Source organism: Ranitomeya imitator, chromosome 5, assembly GCF_032444005.1.
Source record: "Ranitomeya imitator isolate aRanImi1 chromosome 5, aRanImi1.pri, whole genome shotgun sequence".
Lineage (NCBI taxonomy): Eukaryota > Metazoa > Chordata > Amphibia > Anura > Dendrobatidae > Ranitomeya > Ranitomeya imitator.
In genome coordinates this window covers 630,373,440-630,395,043 of record NC_091286.1, presented here as the reverse complement: position 1 = coordinate 630,395,043, position 21,604 = coordinate 630,373,440, and positions in this window count along the sequence as shown.

The window sequence follows — 21,604 nt, the reverse complement described above, 5'->3', positions numbered from 1 at the left end:
GTGTCCGACAATCCACGCCAAAAACGGGGCATGACCTGGAAAACACAACCACAATTAACAATCCGCAAAAAACGCACTTCCCCCCCAGCATTGTTGATTTAATGCCGCACATAAGAAAGGTAACGATTAGAACTCCACCTGCCTATTTTCTTGATCACCTCCGGCCCGAGGCCCAAACCATCAGCCTCAGACGCGGCCCCAATCCTAAAAGAGTGCGAGCCGAAATTTTCCGGGTTAACACCCAATAATCCCAAGCCCTTCTTCAAAATGGCTACAAACTGGAAACGTGACAAGAAATCCCCTTCTTGGTGTTGCAATAGAGGGCCTGACCTGACCGATGACAAATTCCAATATGCCTCTAAGCAGCGTTGCGGACACATCCCGCTACCCGCCACCCTTCCTAGCACTACTTTTTTTCCCCTACCTAGCTGATCCGTCTTTGAACGCCTTATCCAAAAAGAAACTCCCCCGTCCCAAAAAACCACATCTTCCGCCAAAAGACCACCCGACCTGTCCTTGCTCGGGGAAACCAATTCACCCAGATGCAAAGCACCAAAAAACGCTAAAGAAAAGGCCAACCGAAACAGTACCACCTCGAACTGAGATGAACAAATGACACCCAAGGCCTCCCCTAACCGCTGCAACATCCCAAAAGAAATGGGCCTACGTTTATCAAAAGTCGAATTACCCTTACGAAAACCCTTCAACGCCTGCCGTATAACAAAGTCCTTTGTGACGTCCCTCAATCCTTGCAACTGAAAACCAAAAGCCAAACCTGCTATAAACTTGTTTAACCTAGACATGGACCAACCCCATTCCACGACCTTACCTACCAGTGCCAATAATGCCATTGCCCTATCGCTATCTGACTCAGCCGAGCCGCATTGAAACAACCAACTTTCCCACATGGCCCATGACGCCGCATAATCTGACCATGTCCTGTTTGACACCGAAGCTTGGATCACTCGGCCTCCCCTTTCGTAACCACCTGCCACAGATGCAAAGGACATGCTGCTCCTGCCGCCTCCGAATCTGGAGCCAATTCCCGGAATCGGTCCCACTACAAACGAGACAAAGAGTCAGCTATATTGTTCTGAACTCCAGGCACGTGCACCGCCAAAATCCATGCATTCAACTCCAAGCATCTCAAGACCAACTCCCTGACCAGCCTAATTACTGGGGGGGAGGAAGAAGATAGGCTGTTGATCATGGACACCACGCTCGAGTTATCACAATGAAAACGTACTCGCCGGTCACGAAAACTGTCACCCCAAACAAACACCGACACCACAATCGGGAACAACTCCAACAATGCCAAATTCTTGGTAAGCCCCTTCTTTCGCCAATCCTCTGGCCACACCCCGACACTCCATTTTCCTCCACAGTAGGCCCCATAACCAACTCCACCCGCTGCGTCTGTGTAGATCTCGCAATCAAAAGCATTCAGATCCTCCTGCTGAATAAGCGACCTGCCGTTATAGCCTTCCAAAAAACGTTGCCAAACAAGAAGGTCATCCTTATGCTCTCTACCCAAACGGATAAAATGATAAGACGACCGTACTCCAGCCGTCGCCCTGGACAATCTGCGGCAAAATATCCTGCCCATTGGCATAATACGACAAGCAAAATTCAGGCGGCCCAGCAACGACTGCAACTCCTTCAAAGAAGTCTTCCGCAATTTTCCAATCCGACTCACCTCTTGCTTAAGCAACTCCAACTTATCATCCGGCAACCTACACTCCATTTTTTCAGAATCAATGAGAATCCCTAAGAAACTCAGGACCTTGCAGGTGCCCTCCGTTTTATCCTGTGCCAAAGGAACCCCAAACTGTCCGGCCACCCATTCCATGGTACCAAGTAGATGACCACACACTGCTGAATCCGATGGACCAACAAACAGAAAGTCATCCAAGTAGTGAATGACAGAAGGAACGGCCGATACGTCTCTCACTACCCACTCCAAAAAGGTACTGAAAGTCTCAAACAATGCACAAGAAATCGAACATCCCATAGGAAAACACCTATCCAAGTAAAAACCACCCTCCCACCAACAACCTAACAAAGGAATGCTCTGCGGATGCGCCGGCAAGAGCCTAAAGGCCGACTCGATGTCCGTTTTTGCCAACAATGCCCCAGGCCCGTACTTTCGCACCCACCGAACAGCCGCATCAAATGATGTGTAAACAACGGAGCACAACTCCTCCGCAATCCCATCATTAACTGAGGATCCTTTGGGATACGACAGATGCTGAATTAACCGGAACTTGTTCGGCTCCTTCTTGGGCACCACCCCAAGCGGGGAAACAATTACGCCAGCCATGGGCAACGAACTAAACGGCCCCGCCATTCTTCCCAGTTCAACCTCTTTTGCAAATTTAGCCGAAACAACCTCCGAATGCAAGCTAGCTGATCTCAAATTTTTTGTAGAAAAAGGAACCACGTGCATTGGGTGAGGGATCTTAAACCCCTCAAGAAAACCGTCCCTAATAACCTCCGCCTTTTTAACATCCGGGTATCTACTTAGATAGGGGGCCATCTTTTGAACCCTCACCGGAGTCACCCCCTTGACCGCCACCCACTGATGGCTTACCCTGTGATTTCTTGAAACACTTAGCGGCTCCGTGAGAGGCCCCGTTGCAGTGGGAGCACACGTGTTTAAATTTACAGGTGGTGCCATACTTGCACTGGCCCTCATTAAACTGCCAGCATGTCCCAGTTTTTTCCTTTGCACCCTGAGACCCGTGTCCTCCGCCTTGTCCTGACTGCAGACTGCTACCTCCCCTCCCCCCTGAAAGGACTGCCCATATCGCACCGGAGCCATCACCTTCAACCACAATCCAATGTCCTTTTGATCCCACCTTATCTCCGGCCTCACCACTTTTCGCTGCCTGAACTGTTCATCGTATCTCAGCCAAGCCTGGCCCCCGTAGGTACGATGCGCTTCTCCAATAGCATCCAAATAACAAAACAGGCCTGAGCAATTCTTGGGGAATTTCCCCCCTATAACACTCGCTAGAATGGCAAATGCCTGCTGCCAGTTAACGAACGTCTGAGGAATAAGGCGCCAACGCCTCTTTTCTTCCTCCTCCTTTTTGCTGTCGTCTTTATTTCCTTTATCCAAATTAAATTTTTCTAAAGGAAGGAGAGAGAAAATCTCTACGTATTCATCTTTCCAAATCTTTTCCCTGACGTCCTTCTTCAAATGGGCCCCCAGCGGACCCTCAAAACACACATAGACCTCGCCTTTTGCCCTATCGTCTAACTTAACGGTATCACCTTTTCCCGTTTCCGTTTGAACCGACACCGACACCCCAGCCGCAGAAACAGGCGGCCCACTACCTGAGCTCGCAATCTCGCTCGAACCCCCTGCTACACCCCCAGCAACTGACACCCAGGCCCCAGCGGGCGACGATCCCACACTATTAGCAACTGAATTACCCCCGCCCCCATCCAATCTACGCAAAATCTGCGACATACCCGCTAAAAGCTCTCTAACACCCGGAACCTCATTACTGCCCCCACCCCGCTCCACTACACCCGAAACACCCGGCACTGGAAAAAGACTGGACATATACTCACGTGGCTGCGCAGGTGCTGTGTCCCCACCAGCCGTGCTTCCTGAATCCTGCCGGTCCCTTTCGTCGCGATGTTTGTTCCCGGAATCGTCGCTGCCGCTCATCTGCCCCAGGTCCGCGCCCCTGGCCTTCACGTCACCAGGGGGGACCGAGACTGGCGAAGGCGACCGGTCCCTCGACCTTCTGCTGGATCTGGATCTGTCCGGCTCCGTGAGTCCTCTGTTTTCTGACGCTGGACTGCCTCCTCTGGACGCCGCTCCTGCGGCGCGACCGCGACCTGCTCCCTGCCGTGATGCCGCCACTGTCCTGCACGATAATCTGCTCTGCCATCCGGTCGCAGAGCCAGGTGCACTGGGGGGATGGGATCCGGGTGCACCCGCCGCTATACTCCCCGGCTCCTGCCTCGTGGATGCTGCCGCCGCCGCTGCGCTCCTCCCCCACCCCGTCGCTTGTGTCGCCGCCACCGCGGGAGATGCTCCCCGGCGGGTAGAGGCTACAGTTCTCGGTGCTGCGGCACCGCCGCGCCCTCTGCTAGGCCGCTCCGGAAGTGCGGCCCTGGCATCCTGTGCAGCGCCGGCGTCCTGCTGCGTTTGCACCGCTCGCCCAGCACCGCGCCGCCTCGTGCCGGCAGGGCCGCCGGGTGGATTCCTGCCGGAGGGGGGCGGGCAAGGTGGATCCGCCGCATCCCCCAGCCCCCGCAGGGTCCCGGGAGGGGCTCTGCGGCCTGCGCCTGCCGCGCGGTGTAGTGTCAGGGGACAGCCTCTCTGGTGGCCTCGTCCGCCTGGTTCTGCTGCCCCGGCTCCCGCTGTCCTGGCTCCCACTGTCGCCGAGCAGCCCTGTGAGCTGCTCCTCCAGCCATCCGGCCCTCCTGGATCTAGCCTCCCGACGAAGCTGAGCGACCAGGCTGTCCACGGTAGACATGGTAAGTGGCTGTGGCAGCAGGTCCACTCACTGCGCCCGTCTAAGGTGACTGATCCCCCTTTTCCCGCACTTTCCCAAGCCCCCACCTCCCTTTTGCATAAATCCACACCCCCAATCCTACTCTACCAATCCCCGGGCCCCCTTTCTCCTATTTTAAAAACCTACTGCACTGCTCCCCATGGCAACGCAGTCATGTGGGGGCCTCCTTTTAGCTGCACCCCATACAGCCCCCCCTCTTTACAAGGTTCGGGACCCTACTTGTGCACCTACTCTAAGGCCGGCGTCACACTGGCGAGTTTTACAGACGTATGAGCGCATAAAATACGTCCGTAAAACACGCATTACAAACGGCCCAATGATTCTCAATGGGTCAGGTCCTATTAGCCGTATATTACGCATTCGTATTATACGGCTTTCTACGGCCGTACAAAATCGCAGCATGCTGCGTTTGTCACCGTATTGCGCAAATAATACGCCAATGAAAGTCTATGGGGACGAGAAAAATACAGATTACACACGGACCAGCAGTGTGACTTGCGAGAAATACGCAGCAGTGTTAGAGAGAAAAGCCGGCAATTCAGTGCGGTGTACAGTAAAATCACACTGACAGCTTACAATAGAATAGGTTGAATAAATGTGTACACATAGAATAGGTATATATATATATATATGTCATTGAGACACATATATGTATATATATTAATATTTCATACAGCGCTAGATAGCTTAAAAGCCGGTAATTCAATTGCCGGCTTTTGCTATCTCCTTCCTAAACCCAACATGATATGAGACATACAGTAAACCATCTCATATCCCCATTTTTTTTGCATATTCCACACTACTAATGTTAGTAGACCCTCGCTCTGTAACAAAGGAAAAATAAAAAAACAACAATATCTCATACCTTCCGATGATCTGTCACGTCCCACGATGTAAATCCATTTGAAGGGGTTAAAAAAATTTACAGGCAGGAGCTCTGCTTATGCAGCTGTGCTCCTGGCTGTAAAACCCCAGCGAATGAATGTAAAGTAGGTCAATGACCTGTAGTTACCTTCATTCTCGGTGATGCGCTCTCTGCTGGATGTCCTTCGAGCGTGGGAAAAAAATCAGAGAAGTTCCCAGGCTCGAGTTCATATGAGGACAACCAGCAGAGGGCGCATCACCGCGAATGAAGGTAACTACAGGTCATTGACCTACTTTACATTCATTCGCTGGGGTTTTACAGCCAGCCTCATATCATGTTGGGTTTGTGAAGGAGAAAGAAAATGCCGGCAATTGAATTACCGGCTTTTCATATATCTCGCGCTGAATGAAATATAAATGCAGTGTATATATATATATATATATATTTGTGTCTCAATGATATATATATATATATATATATATATACTGTACATATGTTTTAACGAACATTTGAGCCCATAAATCCATTAGATGTCGGTTTTGCAAGCCTGCGAGAAAAAATCGCAGTACGGATGCCATACGGATTACATACGGAGGATGCCATGCGCAAAATACGCTGCCACACCCTGCCTACGGATGACATACGGATCACTATTTTGGGAACATTTCTGCGTATTACGGCCGTAAAATACAGACCGTATTGTCTTACGCCAAGTGTGACGCCGGCCTAAGGAGTGCCATTTATTCTCCTACTAGCTCTGTGACTGTCCTGGAAAAATGTATACCGGTTACTTTTATGTGGAGCCAGATTGGCAAAGAAACACTGGTATTATAAACATCACAAGGTAGGTATTAGGCCCTCTTTTAGATTTTTCCTCAGGAACTTTGGGTTATACCTCAACGTGTATTCCTACCCTCATAGTGGCTTTTTCCACATTGAGTGAACATCTACAAAAATTATCTTTTTTAATTTATGGACAATTCTAAGATTTTTTTTTGCTATTTTCTATTACTAAGCATGTAGCTACCCAGGTGATAAAGACCTAGGGACTCTCATAACTCATCCCCATAATGTAACTACATCTGTGTGTTAAATCATTGTGGACAACCTATAATTACACTTCTCCCTAAGAAAATTAACCAAGCAACATATACTATTGGGGACATAGAAAATCTCACAGATGGGAAAATAGGATATAAACAAAAAACAAAACATGCAAAACCTTTAGAAAAAAAAAAGAGAAAATAAAGAAAGGACGAAAAAACTAAATCTGACCAGCATTAACTAACAGAATGGAGCAAATGTGAACAGGTACAAGCTCCTGCAGCTACAATATATTCAAGATAACCACTGTGTGCACCAAGATATAGACATTGAATATATCAGTTTTAAAGGGAACCTGTCACTTAAAAAACTCTATTAACCCCTTCACGATCTTTGACATATAGGTACATTATATGTCGTGTCCCTAGCTTTGATGTTGGCTCCGATGCTGAGCCTGCATCATTCCCCCTACATGACAGCTGGTCTGATCAGCTGTCAAGTGCATCTAACAGCTGTGGGTGGATCCGAGATCCACCTGTGGCTGCAAACCAGTTAAATGCTTAAGTAGTAATTGACAGTGGCATCTAAAATGTGACCGGGGTCCCATGGCTGGCATTCATAGGAGATCGTGATCTTTGCTACTGTGAGGCAGTGACCCCTGTTACAGCTAGGGGGCACTTTTTGTGCTCCCCAGAATGCGCATAGAGGTGTTTGAAGACCATAGGTGTGCATTGCAGTCACAGGTATAGCTGTGATTGCAATGTGAGGTAGTGACTCGTGTCACATGGAGAGGTCGCTGTGTGTTCTCCCCAGGTTGTACATGGAGATGGATGGAGTCCATAGGTGTGCATGGGAGTCATGGATTCCCGGTCTGGATTTCCATGTGGCTGAAAGCCACAGGTTTGTTTGTTAAAAGCCCTGCAGTAAGGGGTATGGGTGTGTCAGGTGTGTGGTGCATGTCAGTGTCAGTCTGGTGTGTGCTGGTGAGTAGAGCAGAGGCCTGCAGAGCACTGGCTGAGTGCATGGAGGTACAGGCCAGAGGAGCCAGCACCCAGGGCAGCTGAGTAGCCTGGCACCCACAGCGTATACAGTGATGCAAGTTATCCATGGTACTGGTCTTGGATGTGGACAGTCCTGTGCCCGGAGGTGGATGTCCTGTGCCCGAAAGAGACGGATGTGGACAGTCCTGTGCCTGGAGGTGGATGTCTTGTACCTGAAAGAGGACTAGCATGTGTAATGATTGCAAACAGGTGGATATAGGGCCCAGCTGCTATCCGAAGGATATCCTAGGCTGTGTACGGCTGTGTGAGTAAAGAGACTGTGATACATTGATGCAGTACACCCATGGGAACTAGTCAGAGGAGGGCTGGCGTGTGTAGTGTCTGCAGCATATCAAGCGGTATGTTTGGAGACTTTAATATGGCGTGTGGTGGCCCAGGTAAACTGAAGAAAGAGAAGTCTGGCCTGTTTAGGCTCTGCAAGTTAAAGCCATATGATATGTAGTGCTATGAACTGTTGTGAACTGAACACTGATAATATACACTGAAGTTATATGCACTGAAATGATATGCACTTGTGTGTGAATTGGACTTAAATGCTGTGAGGAAACACATTAAAGAGACTTTGTGTTGGAACTTTGTGGGTCAGTGCCTCTTCACTGCGTACGATGCTACTGCTATATTTTGCACAGGCGATCAGGCAATCGCGGCTTCAAGTTTTCTAATTGGACTATTGAAGCCAGTAAAAAAAAAAAAAGTTTTACAAATTATTTAAAACATTTTTTAGAAAGTTCAAATCACCCCCCTTTTTCCCCACTGAAAATTAAACAATGAAAAAACATAAATAATACACATATTTGGTATCGCTGCATTCAGAAATGTCCGATCTATGAAAATATAAAGTGATGAATTAATCAGATCGGTAAACGGCATAACATGAAATTAAATCGTAACTCCAGAATTACATTTTTTTTGGCCTCTGCAACGTTTCAATAAAATGCAAGAATGGGTGATCAAAACATCATATCTACCTCAAAATGTTCTCAATATAAACATCAGCTTGAGGTGCAAGAAAAGCAGACATCAACCAGTCCCAGATCACAAAAATGGAGACCCTGCAGGTCTCGAAAATGGCGATATAAGCAATTTTTTTCTTATAAATTTCAGATTTTTTTTTCACCACTTAAATTAAAAAGAACCTTTGGTATCTGCATATTTGTACTAACCTGTGGAATCATATTGCTAGGCAAGTTTTAGCATTTAGTCAACATGGTAAATAAAAAATTCAAAAAACAAATGTAGTATTGCACTTTTTTTTACAATTTCACCGCACTTGGAATTTTTTCCCATTGTCAGCCTGACATATGGTAACATTGATGGTGTTATTCAAAAGTGCAACTCATCCCACAAAAAACAAGACCTCATGTGGCTATATTGACGGAAAAAAAAATATTTTTATGGCTCTGGGAAGAAGGGGAGCAAAAAACGAATGCACAAAAAAATGGAAAATTGCAAGGTCGTGAATGGGTTAACCAGCAGTGAAGAGATTAATCTGCAGGTTAAGGCCGGTTTCACACGTCAGTGCCTCCGGTATGTGTAGTGACAGTTTAATCACGTACCAGAGACACTGACACACGTAGATTCATTCAAATGAATGGGTCTATGCAGATGTCAGCTTGTTTTGGTGGACCGTGTGTCCGCATGCAAAACACGCAGACATGTCTGTTTTTACCCGGACACATAGCCCGCCAAATGTCCCAAACATGTGCACATGGAGAACAGTGTACATTGTCCTCCATGTGCACGGATAGCCATGGGGGAAGCAACGCAACTGTACGCCACTGTTCCCCTGTGTGTGGTGCTAAACCTTGCTTTCATCCATTGTCCCCTGCTCTGCCAGCAGCAGCACGTGCAGGGGACAATTAATGTGAGAAAAAAATGACATGGGGTCCCCCCTATATTTTACAACCAACCAGGCAAAACTCACAGGCTGGTAAGGAGCCATGGATATGGGCCCCCCAGCCTTAAAAAAGCAGCCCCCAGCTGCCCAGAAAATGTGCATCTATGAGATGCGCCAATTCTGGAGCTTTGCCCGGTTCTTCCCACTTGCCCTTTATCATCTAATAGATACATCTTTTCTGGGCAGCTGCAGGCTGCTTTCTTAAAGCTGGGGAGGCCAATATCCATGGCCCCTTACCAGCCTGAGAATAGCAGCCCGCACCTGGGAGTTTTGCCTGGTTGGCTGTAAAATATAGGGGGAACCCCACATCAGTTTTTTCATTCATTCTTTCTCCCCTGCTCGTGCTGCTGCCCGCCGAGCAGGGGAGAACGGATGACAGCTGGCTTCAGCACTACAAGCAGGGAAACAGTGCTTACTGTAGAGCTGCTTCCCGGCGACCATCACTGTGGTCCTGATGCAGCACACAGGTGGCACATGTTTGCCACATGTGTGCCACACAGATATATCACACAGACACACGGACACAGATATCTTTGGTACCGTGCTTACCGGTGCGGGAAATATCAGGATGTGTGAAACTGGCCTAGTAGTGTTCTGAACCATCCTGGTTCCAACACGTGGAGCCACAATGCTTGGAGGAAATTAACATTATTCCCCCGGCAGCATTTAGTCAGCACTCTGTGTTCAGAGAGTGGCATCAGTAATCGCATCGCTGTCATTTACTGACTGCTTGCTCAGTCAGTGCCAGCTATCAGTCACTGCTGGGGGCACAGTTACATATGGCGCTCTCTACGCACCAAGTGGTGACTGAAACCGGATATGTTGGGGGAAAAATTCCTCCCAGCAGCGGGGGTCAAAGTGTCAGTGCCAGGCACATTCAGAAGACTATTAAAATACAGATTAACCCTTAATCTTCAGGTTAATAGCATTTTACAAGTGATAGGATCTCTTTAACCCCTTTCTGACATCAGACGTACTATTCCCTCCATCTGACCAGAGCCAATTTGACCATGGACGAAATAGGACATCTGAGCGATCGGCTGTGATCACGGGGGGTGGGGGGCGATTGCCGCCGGGTGTCAGCTGATTCTGACAGCTCGCACTAGGTGCCAGGAGTGGTCACAGACCACTCCCGTCACTTTAACCCCCGAAATACTGCGGTCTAACAAGATTCCTGAAGACACAAAAGAGAATGGTAAAACCAAAAACACTCAGTTTGAAAAAATGTTTGCAGTAATCCGCAAATGCTAGTAAAAGATGTAAATAACAGGGTATTTGGTTGATACGTTTTTTGCAAAAAATGTATACTAAGCTGCTCTACCAATCTTCACGGTATACCCTTATCAGAGCAGTCCTAACTAATGTATGCAATCCCTATCTGATGTATTTAAAAACCTGATCATCTGTATATAACCTGTGTGAACAGGGTTCAGAGAGGAAAAATCCATGTGTGCATACAGGGTAGAACAGCTTTTGTGCAGATAGCCCAAGAGGAGTGGTGGAACTCCCCAGTCTTGTAGACACAAGAGAACAATTATGGAAACAGGAACACATGGGCTACTTGCACAGTGAACAAGTCTGTATGATCATGTTCACACACCACCAAGAAACCTGAAGACACAAAAGAGAATAGTAAAACCAAAAACACTCAGTTTGAAAAAATGTTGCAGTAATCCGCAAGTGCTAGTAAAAGATGTAAAAAACAGGGTATTTGGTTGATACGTTTTTTGCAAAAAATGTATACTAAGCTGCTCTACCAATCTTCACGGTTCCTGTTTCCATAATTGTTCTCTTGTGTCTACAAGACTGGGGAGTTCCACCACTCCTCTTGGGCTATCTGCACAAAAGCTGTTCTACCCTGTATGCACACATGGATTTTTCCTCTCTGAACCCTGTTCACACAGGTTATATACAGATGATCAGGTTTTTAAATACATCAGATAGGGATTGCATACATTAGTTAGGACTGCTCTGATAAGGGTATACCGTGAAGATTGGTAGAGCAGCTTAGTATACATTTTTTGCAAAAAACGTATCAACCAAATACCCTGTTATTTACATCTTTTACTAGCATTTGCGGATTACTGCAAACATTTTTTCAAACTGAGTGTTTTTGGTTTTACCATTCTCTTTTGTATCTTCAGGTTTCTTGGTGGTGTGTGAACATGATCATACAGACTTGTTCACTGTGCAAGTAGCCCATGTGTTCCTGGTCTAACAAGATTGTAGCATTCCGGAAGCCGGCACAGGGGCTGACAGCCCCTCTGCCTTTGGATCGGAGACCCCGCAGCGTACTGCCTTCTCCAAATCATTGCCATGGTGACCTATTATTGTCATAATGACATCCGGATCACCAGAGCTAAGAAACTTGGTGATCATGTGCAGTGCATGATCACCAAGTCTCCCTGTCAGTGCAGCGCTGACAGCTTCTATGGCTTGCAGATGCTGCTTCAGCCTGCAAAAAAATGATTGTCACATAGTGGGACAAAGTAAAAAAGTTAGAAAAAAAGTAAAAAAAAAGTTTAAATAATTGTAAAAATATTTTTTATAAAAATCAGAATAAATATTGATTTTTTAATTATTATTTTTATCTTTAAATAAATATTTTTATAAAAAAATATAAACAACAAAAGTACACATATTTGGTATTGCCATGTCCATAATGACCCGACCGATAAACCTGTCCCACCAGTTAACCCCTTTAGTGAACATCATAAAAAGAAAAGCAAGGCTAAAACTATGCTTTATTATTATACCGCTGAACAAAAAGTGGAATAACACGCGATCAAAAAAACAGATATAAATAAACATGGTACCGATGAAAATGTCATCTTGTCCCGCAAAAAACAAGCCCCCATACAGCTCCATCATTGGAAAAATAAAAAAGTTATAGCTCTCGGAATAAAAGGATGCAAAAATAATTATTTTTTAGATAAAATAGTTTTTATTGTATAAAAGTGACAAAACGTAAAGAAATGATGTAAATGAGGTATTGCTGTCATCATACTGTCCTGAAAAATAAAACTGCCTTATCAATTTTATCACAGATGGAACGATATAAATGCCTACCCAAAAAGAAATTCATGAATTGCTGGGTTTTGTTCATTCTGCCTCTCAAAAATCATAACAGAAAGCGATCAAAAAATGTCATGTGCCAGAAAAAGGTACCAATAAAAATGTCAACTCGTCCCGCCAAAAACGAGACCTCACATGACTTTGTGGGCCAAAATATGGAAAAATTATAGCTCTCAAAATATGGTGGCAATAAAAACGGTCGTTTAGTGTGTGACAGCTGCCAAACATAAAAACCCGCTATAAGGTCTTTTTCACACGTCCTGATATTTCCGGTACCAGAAATGTCAGTGTCTGTGTGTGTAATACTTAACATAGTTAGTAAGGCCGAAAAAAGACATTTGTCCATCCAGTTCAGCCTATATTCCATCATAATAAATACCCAGATCTACGTCCTTCTACAGAACCTAATAATTGTATGATACAATATTGTTCTGCTCCAGGAAGACATCCAGGCCTCTCTTGAACCCCTCGACTGAGTTCGCCATCACCACCTCCTCAGGCAAGCAATTCCAGATTCTCACTGCCCTAACAGTAAAGAATCCTCTTCTATGTTGGTGGAAAAACCTTCTCTCCTCCAGACGCAAAGAATGCCCCCTTGTGCCCGTCACCTTCCTTGGTATAAACAGATCCTCAGCGAGATATTTGTATTGTCCCCTTATATACTTATACATGGTTATTAGATCGCCCCTCAGTCGTCTTTTTTCTAGACTAAATAATCCTAATTTCGCTAATCTATCTGGGTATTGCGACACACGTGTGGCATAAGTGGGCCGCATTAGTGCCACAAGGACGGGCACCAGAGTAGAAGCATTGCAGTAAGCACTGTTCCCCGATGGCGGGTGCTGAACATTGCTCTCATCATTCTGCCTGATCTGCTGATGATTGGCACAAGCAGGGGAGAATGATTAGAGTTTAAGTAATAAAAGAGACAGCAGGCGGCGGCCGATGGGACTATTACTCCCATCAGCCTACCCCTGCTGCTTCTAATAGCAGTGACAGCAGGAGCGGCGGATGGGAGTATTCATCTGCCATTCCTGCACTGTAAATAAATACGGTAATAAAATAAAAATGGCATGGGTTACCCCCTTTTTTTTTATAACCAGCCAGACAAAACTCACAGCACTCCATTCCTCCCGAGTTTCTCCACATGGCTAAGTAGCACTGTACAGCCACAAGTGGGTCAAATTTTGTCACACTTTACACTTATGTGAAAATGTAAAATCTTTGGCTAAAACAAAATTTTGGTGGTAAAAATGTAGCTATTTTGTCCTCAACGCCCAATGGTATAAAATTTTGTGACACACCCATGGTGTCAGTATGATCACTGCACCCCTAGATGAATTTTTTGAGAGGTATAGTTCATAAAATGTGGTCACTTATGGAGGGTTCTGCTGTTTTGGCAGATCAAGGGCTCTCCTAGTGGGTCATGGCACCTGCAAACCATAACAGTAAAATCTGGCGCTCCTTCCCTTTTGAGCTCTGCCATGCGCCCAAACAGCGGTGTACCCCACACATTGGGGTCTACTTTCTTCTGTTACCCTTGGGAAAATAAAAAATTGGGAATGAAAACATCTTTTTTTGTATAAAAAATATGATTTTTCATTTATACAACGTTATAAAACTTCTGTGAACCTCTTGGTGGTTCAAAGTACTCAGCACACATTCAGATAAGTTCCTAGGGGGGTCTAGTTTCCAAAATGATGTCATGTATGGGGGGTTTACACTGTTTAGGCACATCAAAGGCAAACACGACATGGCGTCCGATCTCAATTCCAGACAGTTTTGTGTTGAAAAAGTAAAACAGCGCTCCTTCACTTCCGAGCTCTGCCATGCGGCCAAACAGTGGTTTACCCCCACATATGGGGTATCAGCATACTCTGGAGAAATTGCACAATAACTTTTGGGGTCCAATTTCTCCTGTTACCCTTGGTAAAATAAAAAAGTGTTCTGAATTAAATTTTTTTGTGAAAAAAAGTTAAATGTTAATTTTTTTTTAAACGTTCCAAAAATTCCTGTGAAGCACCTGAAGGGTTAATAAACACATTGAATGTGGTTTTGAGCATCTTGAGGGGTGCAGTTTTTAGAATGGTGTCACTTTTGGGTATTTTCTATCATTTAGATCCCTGAAAGTGACTTCAAATGTGAGGTGGTCCCATAAAAAAAATGGTGCAGTAAAAATGATAAATTGCTGTTTAACTTTTTGCCTTTATAACTTCCTAACTAAAAAAAATTGGGTTCCAATACTGAACTGATGTAAAGTAGACATGTGGGGAATGTTACTTATTAAGTATTTTGTGTGACATACAGTATCTCTGTAATTTAAGGCCATGAAATTTTAAATTAGAAAATTGCAAAATTTTCACCAAATTTCTGCTTTTTTTCAGAAATAATCGCAAGTCATATCAAAGAAATTTTACCACTATCATGAAGTACAATATGTCACGAAAAAACAATGTCAGAAACACCGGGATCCGTTGAAGTGTTCCAGAGTTATTACCTCATAAAGGGACAGTGGTCAGAATTGTAAAAATTGGCTTGTTTATTAACATGCACACCACCCTCAGGGGTAAAGGGGATAAACTGTATTACTGCTACTACATAGAATATTTTTGTAATATAGAGGTACTTAGCGCACAAATTGGCCAGTTCGCATGTGCCCACCAGCCACCACAAGGTGACCTTTTGTTTTTATAGGAGCCTACTCTATGAGACTTATTTTTACCGGACCAAGGCAAATAAATTTAAAGAACAGAGAGGGTCCAGCTCTTCCTATCATGGCTGGTAGGCACACACAAGTTGTCTAATTTGTGCTCTATGTGGCAGAATTGCAGTTTATAGTTAATATATTTACTGTTTGCATATATCTTTGTCGACAGATTTCTTGCTGGAGTTTTTGGTTTGTAGATAGACAGGAATTAAACAGATAGATAATAAATACAAAGATAAATAGATAGAAAGATAGATACAGTACAATGGCATAAGGACTGCGGTCACAGAGGATGCCCATCTAATTGAACTGCATTGCGGTGCAGAGACCCGTCAGTCCTTGTGCCTCATTACACACTTCCAGCCAATCAGAGACCAGCAGCTGACTTATGCGTGCATGTGATGGGGCGCATGGCATTTCTTTTTTTTACTGAAATGCATTTATTTGTAGGTGAAAGTCATTTTTGCAATTGGATTTCATTAAACATTTTATGCTGTTTGCCTTCTATATCCTCTGTACAGGGGCGTAATGACTAGAGATGGGTGAACCCGAACAGTAAAGTTTGGCGTCCGTACTGAACACGTATTGTTCGGGCATGGACTCCAAGCATAGAGTTCACCAGGAAGTCTGTGTTACTGTTTGGGTTCAGCCCCCTCGAACATTGGGTGTTTGGCGCGCTGTCATGTGCATGACAGCGCAGCAAACACTGCTTCTGATTGGCTGTAAAATCATTACCGCCAGTCAGACAGCCGCAGTTCCCATGCTGTCAAATGACGGTGTGAGCCCACAGTTGTGATTGGAGGTAAAAAGTTTAAAACAAGCTCATAAATCACTGCAGAACAACAAGAGACTCATTATCAAACCCGCAGACAAGGGAGATGCTATTGTCGTGATGGACCATAACATGTACAGAAATGAGATCCATCGCCAATTATCTGATGCAGACACCTACAAAACAATCCCCAGAGATCCCACCACCACGCTTAACAATAAAATCCAGATCCTGGTGAGGATGTGTTTACACAACCAAATGATTGAGCAGAAAACAACTGATTTCTTAAGGAACACTCATCCTGTCAAACCAGACTTTTATATATTGCCAAAAATTCACAAATCTATCACTAATCCCCCAGGTAGACGCAAAGTCACCTCAACTGACTCCATCCTTTCCATTTGTCTAGAAAAAATGTTCACACTATTGGTTAAAACCGCAAAATCATTCTTACTAGACACGGGCGATTTCTTGAATATTATCAAGGGCCTCAACTCGGACCATAGCCGATGAAGAGAACCAGAAGGTGAAATACAAAATCAATTTTTATTTAACATACCAATAAAATCATAGCGAAATAAGAAAAAGCAGAGCGCCAAAAAATGGGAAGTGTTTTCTATATATAATATATATATATATACAGTATATATATAATACAGTATAAAGATATAAGCTCTAAAGTATAAGAAGGCACAAGTAAAACAAGAAACCAGAGCAATTATAAGAACCACATAGGTGAAGAGCATAAAGATATATAAAGCTGGTATATTCCTTAGTCAGGGAGAGGAGCACAGGTACAGATGGCTGGCACTTCCCCTTCACCCCAGTGCACGTTGCGCCATCGCTTCTTCCAGGGGCGTGTGACTCTCCACTTTTATGCACACACACTGATTACAAGCAAACAGGTCACAGGTGAGGATGTTACCTTTAGTAGCCATTCAAACCCATTTATGTCAACTTTTGTGCATGTTAGGCCAAAATCACCAGGGTATGTGAACTTTTGATCAGGGTCATTTGGGTGTTTTGGGTTGTCATTATGATTTAAAAAGAGAAAACACAGTAGTCTGACAATAAATGGCTTCACCCAACCACTAACCATGAGTAGAGAAAGAGTTTTGGTGTTATCATTGATATTCTAAGAAAAAAAGGCCAAGAAAGCAAATATTCTGACGGGGTATGAAAACTTTTGAGCACAACTGTAAATACCAGCATGGGGCCCAGGATATGGGACATATTACCAGGATGGGGTCAGAATAAGGGACATATTACCAGGATGGAGCCCAGGAAAGGGACATATTACGAGGATGGGTTTCAAGATTAGGGACTTATTACCAGGATGAGGTCCAAAGTAAGGGACATATACCAGGATAAGGGACATATTACCAGGATGAGGAATATATATCAGGACGGGACCCAGGATAAGGGACATATATCATAATAGGGGATCTTTTTATAAGGATTGGGCTCAGGATTATTAACATGTATAACAGGATAGGGGAAATATATATAACATGATGGTGCCCAGGAGAAGGGACATATATACCATGATGGTGGATATATATATCAGGATGGGGCCCAGGCAGGAAAAGGTTCTTTTACCAGGATGGGGGATTTATACAGTTGAAACCAGAAGTTTACATACTCTATATAAAAAGACACATATGCATGCTTTTCTCAATATCTGACATGAAATCAGAATAAAACTTTCCCGTTTAGGTCAATTAGGATTACCATAATTATTAAGATTTGCTAAGTGCCAAAATAATGAGAGTGCGAGAATGCTAAAGGCATTTTTAGTACTTACTGCAAAGTCAAAAGTTTACATACATTTTATTAGTATTTGGTACCATTGCCCCTAAACTGAATTACTTGAGTTAAACATTTGGGATATCCTTCCACAAGCTTTTCACAATAGTTGGTCGAAATTTGGGCCCATTCCTCCTGAAAAAACTGGTGTAACTGATCTAGGTTTGTAGGTCGCCTTGCTCGCACTGGCCTTTTCAGCTTTGCCCATAAATTTTCAATAGGATTGAGATCAGGGCTATGTAATGGCCACTTCTAAAACATTGACTTTGTTATCCTTAAGCCACTTTGTTACCATTTTGGCAGTATGCTTTCGGTCAATGTCTATTTGGAAGACCCATTTCTGCCAAGCTTTAACTTCCTGGCTGATGTCTTGAGATATTGCTTCACTATTGCCACACAATCTTCTTTTCTCATGATGCCATCTATTTTGAGAAGTGCACCAGTTCTACCTGCAGCAAAACAACCCCACAACGTGATGCTGCCACCCCCATGTTTCATGGTTGGGATGGTGTTCTTAGGCTTCCAAGCTTCTCCTTTTTTTCTCCAAACACAATGATGTTCATTATGCCCCAAAAATTACATTTTAGTTTCATCAGACCACAGGACATGTATCCAAAAATTAAGGTCTTTGTTCCTGTGTGCATTTGCAAACATTAATCTAGTTTTTTATGTTTCTTTTGGAGTAATTCCTTCTTCCTGGCAGAGTGTTCTTTCAGCCCATGTTGATAGAGTAATTGTTTTGCTGTGGATATTGACACAATCTTTCCAGCTTCCGCCATCATCTTCACAAGGTCTTTTGCTTTTGTCCTTGGGTTGATATGCACATGTCAGACCAAAGTATGTTCATATCTGGGACACAGAACCCTTCTCCTTCCTAAGTGGTGTGATGCCTGGACATTACCACCTTGTACTTTCATATAATGGTTTGTACAGATGAACAAGGCACCTTCAGGTATCTTGAAACTGTACCCAAGGATGAGCCAGACTTGTGCAAGTCCACAATTTTCTTCCCGTTTTCTTAGCTGACTTTTTCAGACTTTCCCATAATTCTACACAAAGAAGCAGTGTGTTTCAGGTGTGTCTCTAATTAACTCAGATGTTGCACAAAAAACATCAGAAGCTTCCAAACACATGACACCATCATAAGGGCAGTCCAAATTTGTTTAAAGGCATAGTAATATCTGCATATGTAAACTTCTGACTTTGCAGTCAGTAATAAATAAGCCTTAAAACATTCTCACTCTCTCATTATTCTGGCATTTGGCAGCTATTAATAATTATGGTAATCCTAATTGGCCTAAAACAGGAAAGGCTTATTCTGATTTCATGTCAGATATTAAGAAAAACATGCATATGTGTCTTTTTATATAGTGTATGTAAACTTCTGATTTCAACTGTATACCTGGATGGGGCCCAGGATAAGGGACATATATACCATGATGGTGGATATATATATACCAGGATAGGACCCAGGCCAGATAAGGGACAGTTATTTGAGGATGGGAAATATACATTGAGAAAAATAAGTGTTTGATATACTGTCGATTTTGCAAGTTTTCCCACCTACAAAGAATGGAGACGTATGTCATTTTTCTCAAAGTTACATTTTAACTGCGAAAGACAGAATTTGAAAATAAAAAAGAAATAAGTTTGTGATCACCTACGAACCAGCAAGAATTCTGACTCTCATAGATCTGTTACTTTTTCTTTAAGAGACCTTCCTAGTCTGCACTCATTACCTGTAAGCAAAAAAAAGTTGCACTCTGTAGTGCTAAAGCATGTCAATGTGAAATATATGAAATATGAATAGCAATACTGCTTCTGGATATTAGGAAAAATGAGATGCTTAGCACATAATTTGGCCAATTCATGAATGCCCATCAAGCAACAACAAGGTGGTCTCAAAACTGATGGCTCCTAACATGTCTAATGTGAAAACCTGAAGTCTGAATTCCTGGGTAGATGTGAATACTAGGGTTGAGCGAAACGGGTCGAACATTTTCAAAAGTCGCCGACTTTTGGCTAAGTCGGGGTTTCATGAAACCCGATCCGACCCCTGTGCGGGGTCGGCCATGCGGTACGCGACTTTCGCGCCAAAGTCGCGTTTCAATGACGCGAAAAGCGCCATTTCTCAGCCAATGAAGGTAAACGCAGAGTGTGGGCAGCGTGATGACATAGGTCCTGGTCCCCACCATCTTAGAGAAGGGCATTGCAGTGATTGGCTTGCTGTCTGCGACGTCACAGGGGCTATAAAGAGGCGTTCCCGCCAACCGCCATCTTACTGCTGCTGATCTGAGCTTAGGGAGAGGTTGCTGCCGCTTTGTCAGAAGCAGGGATAGCGTTAGGCAGGGTCCATTAACCACAAAACCGCTTGTGCTGCAGCGATTTGCACTGTCCAACACCACCCTCGGTGTGCAGGGACAGTGGAAGTTTTTTTTTTTTTTTTTCCCCTCAGCGCTGTAGCTCATTGGGCTGCCCTAGAAGGCTCCCTGATAGCTGCATTGCTGTGTGTACGCCGCTGTGCAAACCAACTGCTTTTTTCAAAGCACAAATCCTCTTGTTCCTTCCTTTCTGCACAGCTATCTTTTTTGTTTGTCCACACTTTTTATTTCATTTGTGCATCAGTCCACTCCTTATTGCTGCCTGCCATACCTGGCTGAGATTACTGCAGGCAGGGAGATAGTAGCTGCCTGCCATACCTGGCTGAGATTACTGCAGGCAGGGAGATAGTAATTGTAGGACATTCCCTGTTTTTTTTTTTTTTTTTTTTTTGGTGGGAGATTAAGATTGGCAATTTGGCATTTCTGCTAGAGTGCCATCCCTGTGTGTGCCATCTCTCTCACATAGTGGGCCATAGAAAGCCTTTTCATTTTTCTGTATTTTTTTTTGTGGGGTGTATAAATTCTCCCTGATAAAAATACAGTGGGAGATTAATATTGGCCTTTGGGCTTGTGTGCCAGCCCTGAGTGTGCCATCTCTCTCACAAATAGTGGGCCATAGAAAGCCTATTTTATTTTTTTTGGGGTTTTATAAATTCTCCCTGAAAAAAAGGGAGATTAATATTGGCCTCTGGGCTTGTGTGCCAGTCCTGAGCGTGCCATCTGTGCCAGCCCTGAGCGTGCCATCTCTCTCACAAATAGTGGGCCATAGAAAGCCTATTTAATTTTTTTTTTGGTTTTATAAATTCTCCCTGAAAAAAAGGGAGATTAATATTGGCCTCTGGGCTTGTGTGCCAGTTGTGAGCGTGCCATCTGTGCCAGTCCTGAGCGTGCCATCTCTCTCACAAATAGTGGGCCATAGAAAGCCTATTTAATTTTTTTTTTGGTTTTATAAATTTTCCCTGAAAAAAGGGAGATTAATATTGACCTCTGGGCTTGTGTGCCAGTTGTGAGCGTGCCATCTGTGCCAGCCCTGAGCGTGCCATCTCTCTCACAAATAGTGGGCCATAGAAAGCCTATTTAATTTTTTTTTTTGGTTTTATAAATTCTCCCTGAAAAAAAGGGAGATTAATATTGGCCTCTGGGGTTGTGTGCCAGTTGTGAGCGTGCCATCTGTGCCAGTCCTGAGCGTGCCATCTCTCTCACAAATAGTGGGCCATAGAAAGCCTATTTAATTTTTTTTTTGGTTTTATAAATTTTCCCTGAAAAAAGGGAGATTAATATTGGCCTCTGGGCTTGTGTGCCAGTTGTGAGCGTGCCATCTGTGCCAGCCCTGAGCGTGCCATCTCTCTCACAAATAGTGGGCCATAGAAAGCCTGTTTAATTTTTTTTTTGGTTTTATAAATTTTCCCTGAAAAAAGGGAGATTAATATTGGCCTCTGGGCTTGTGTGCCAGTTGTGAGC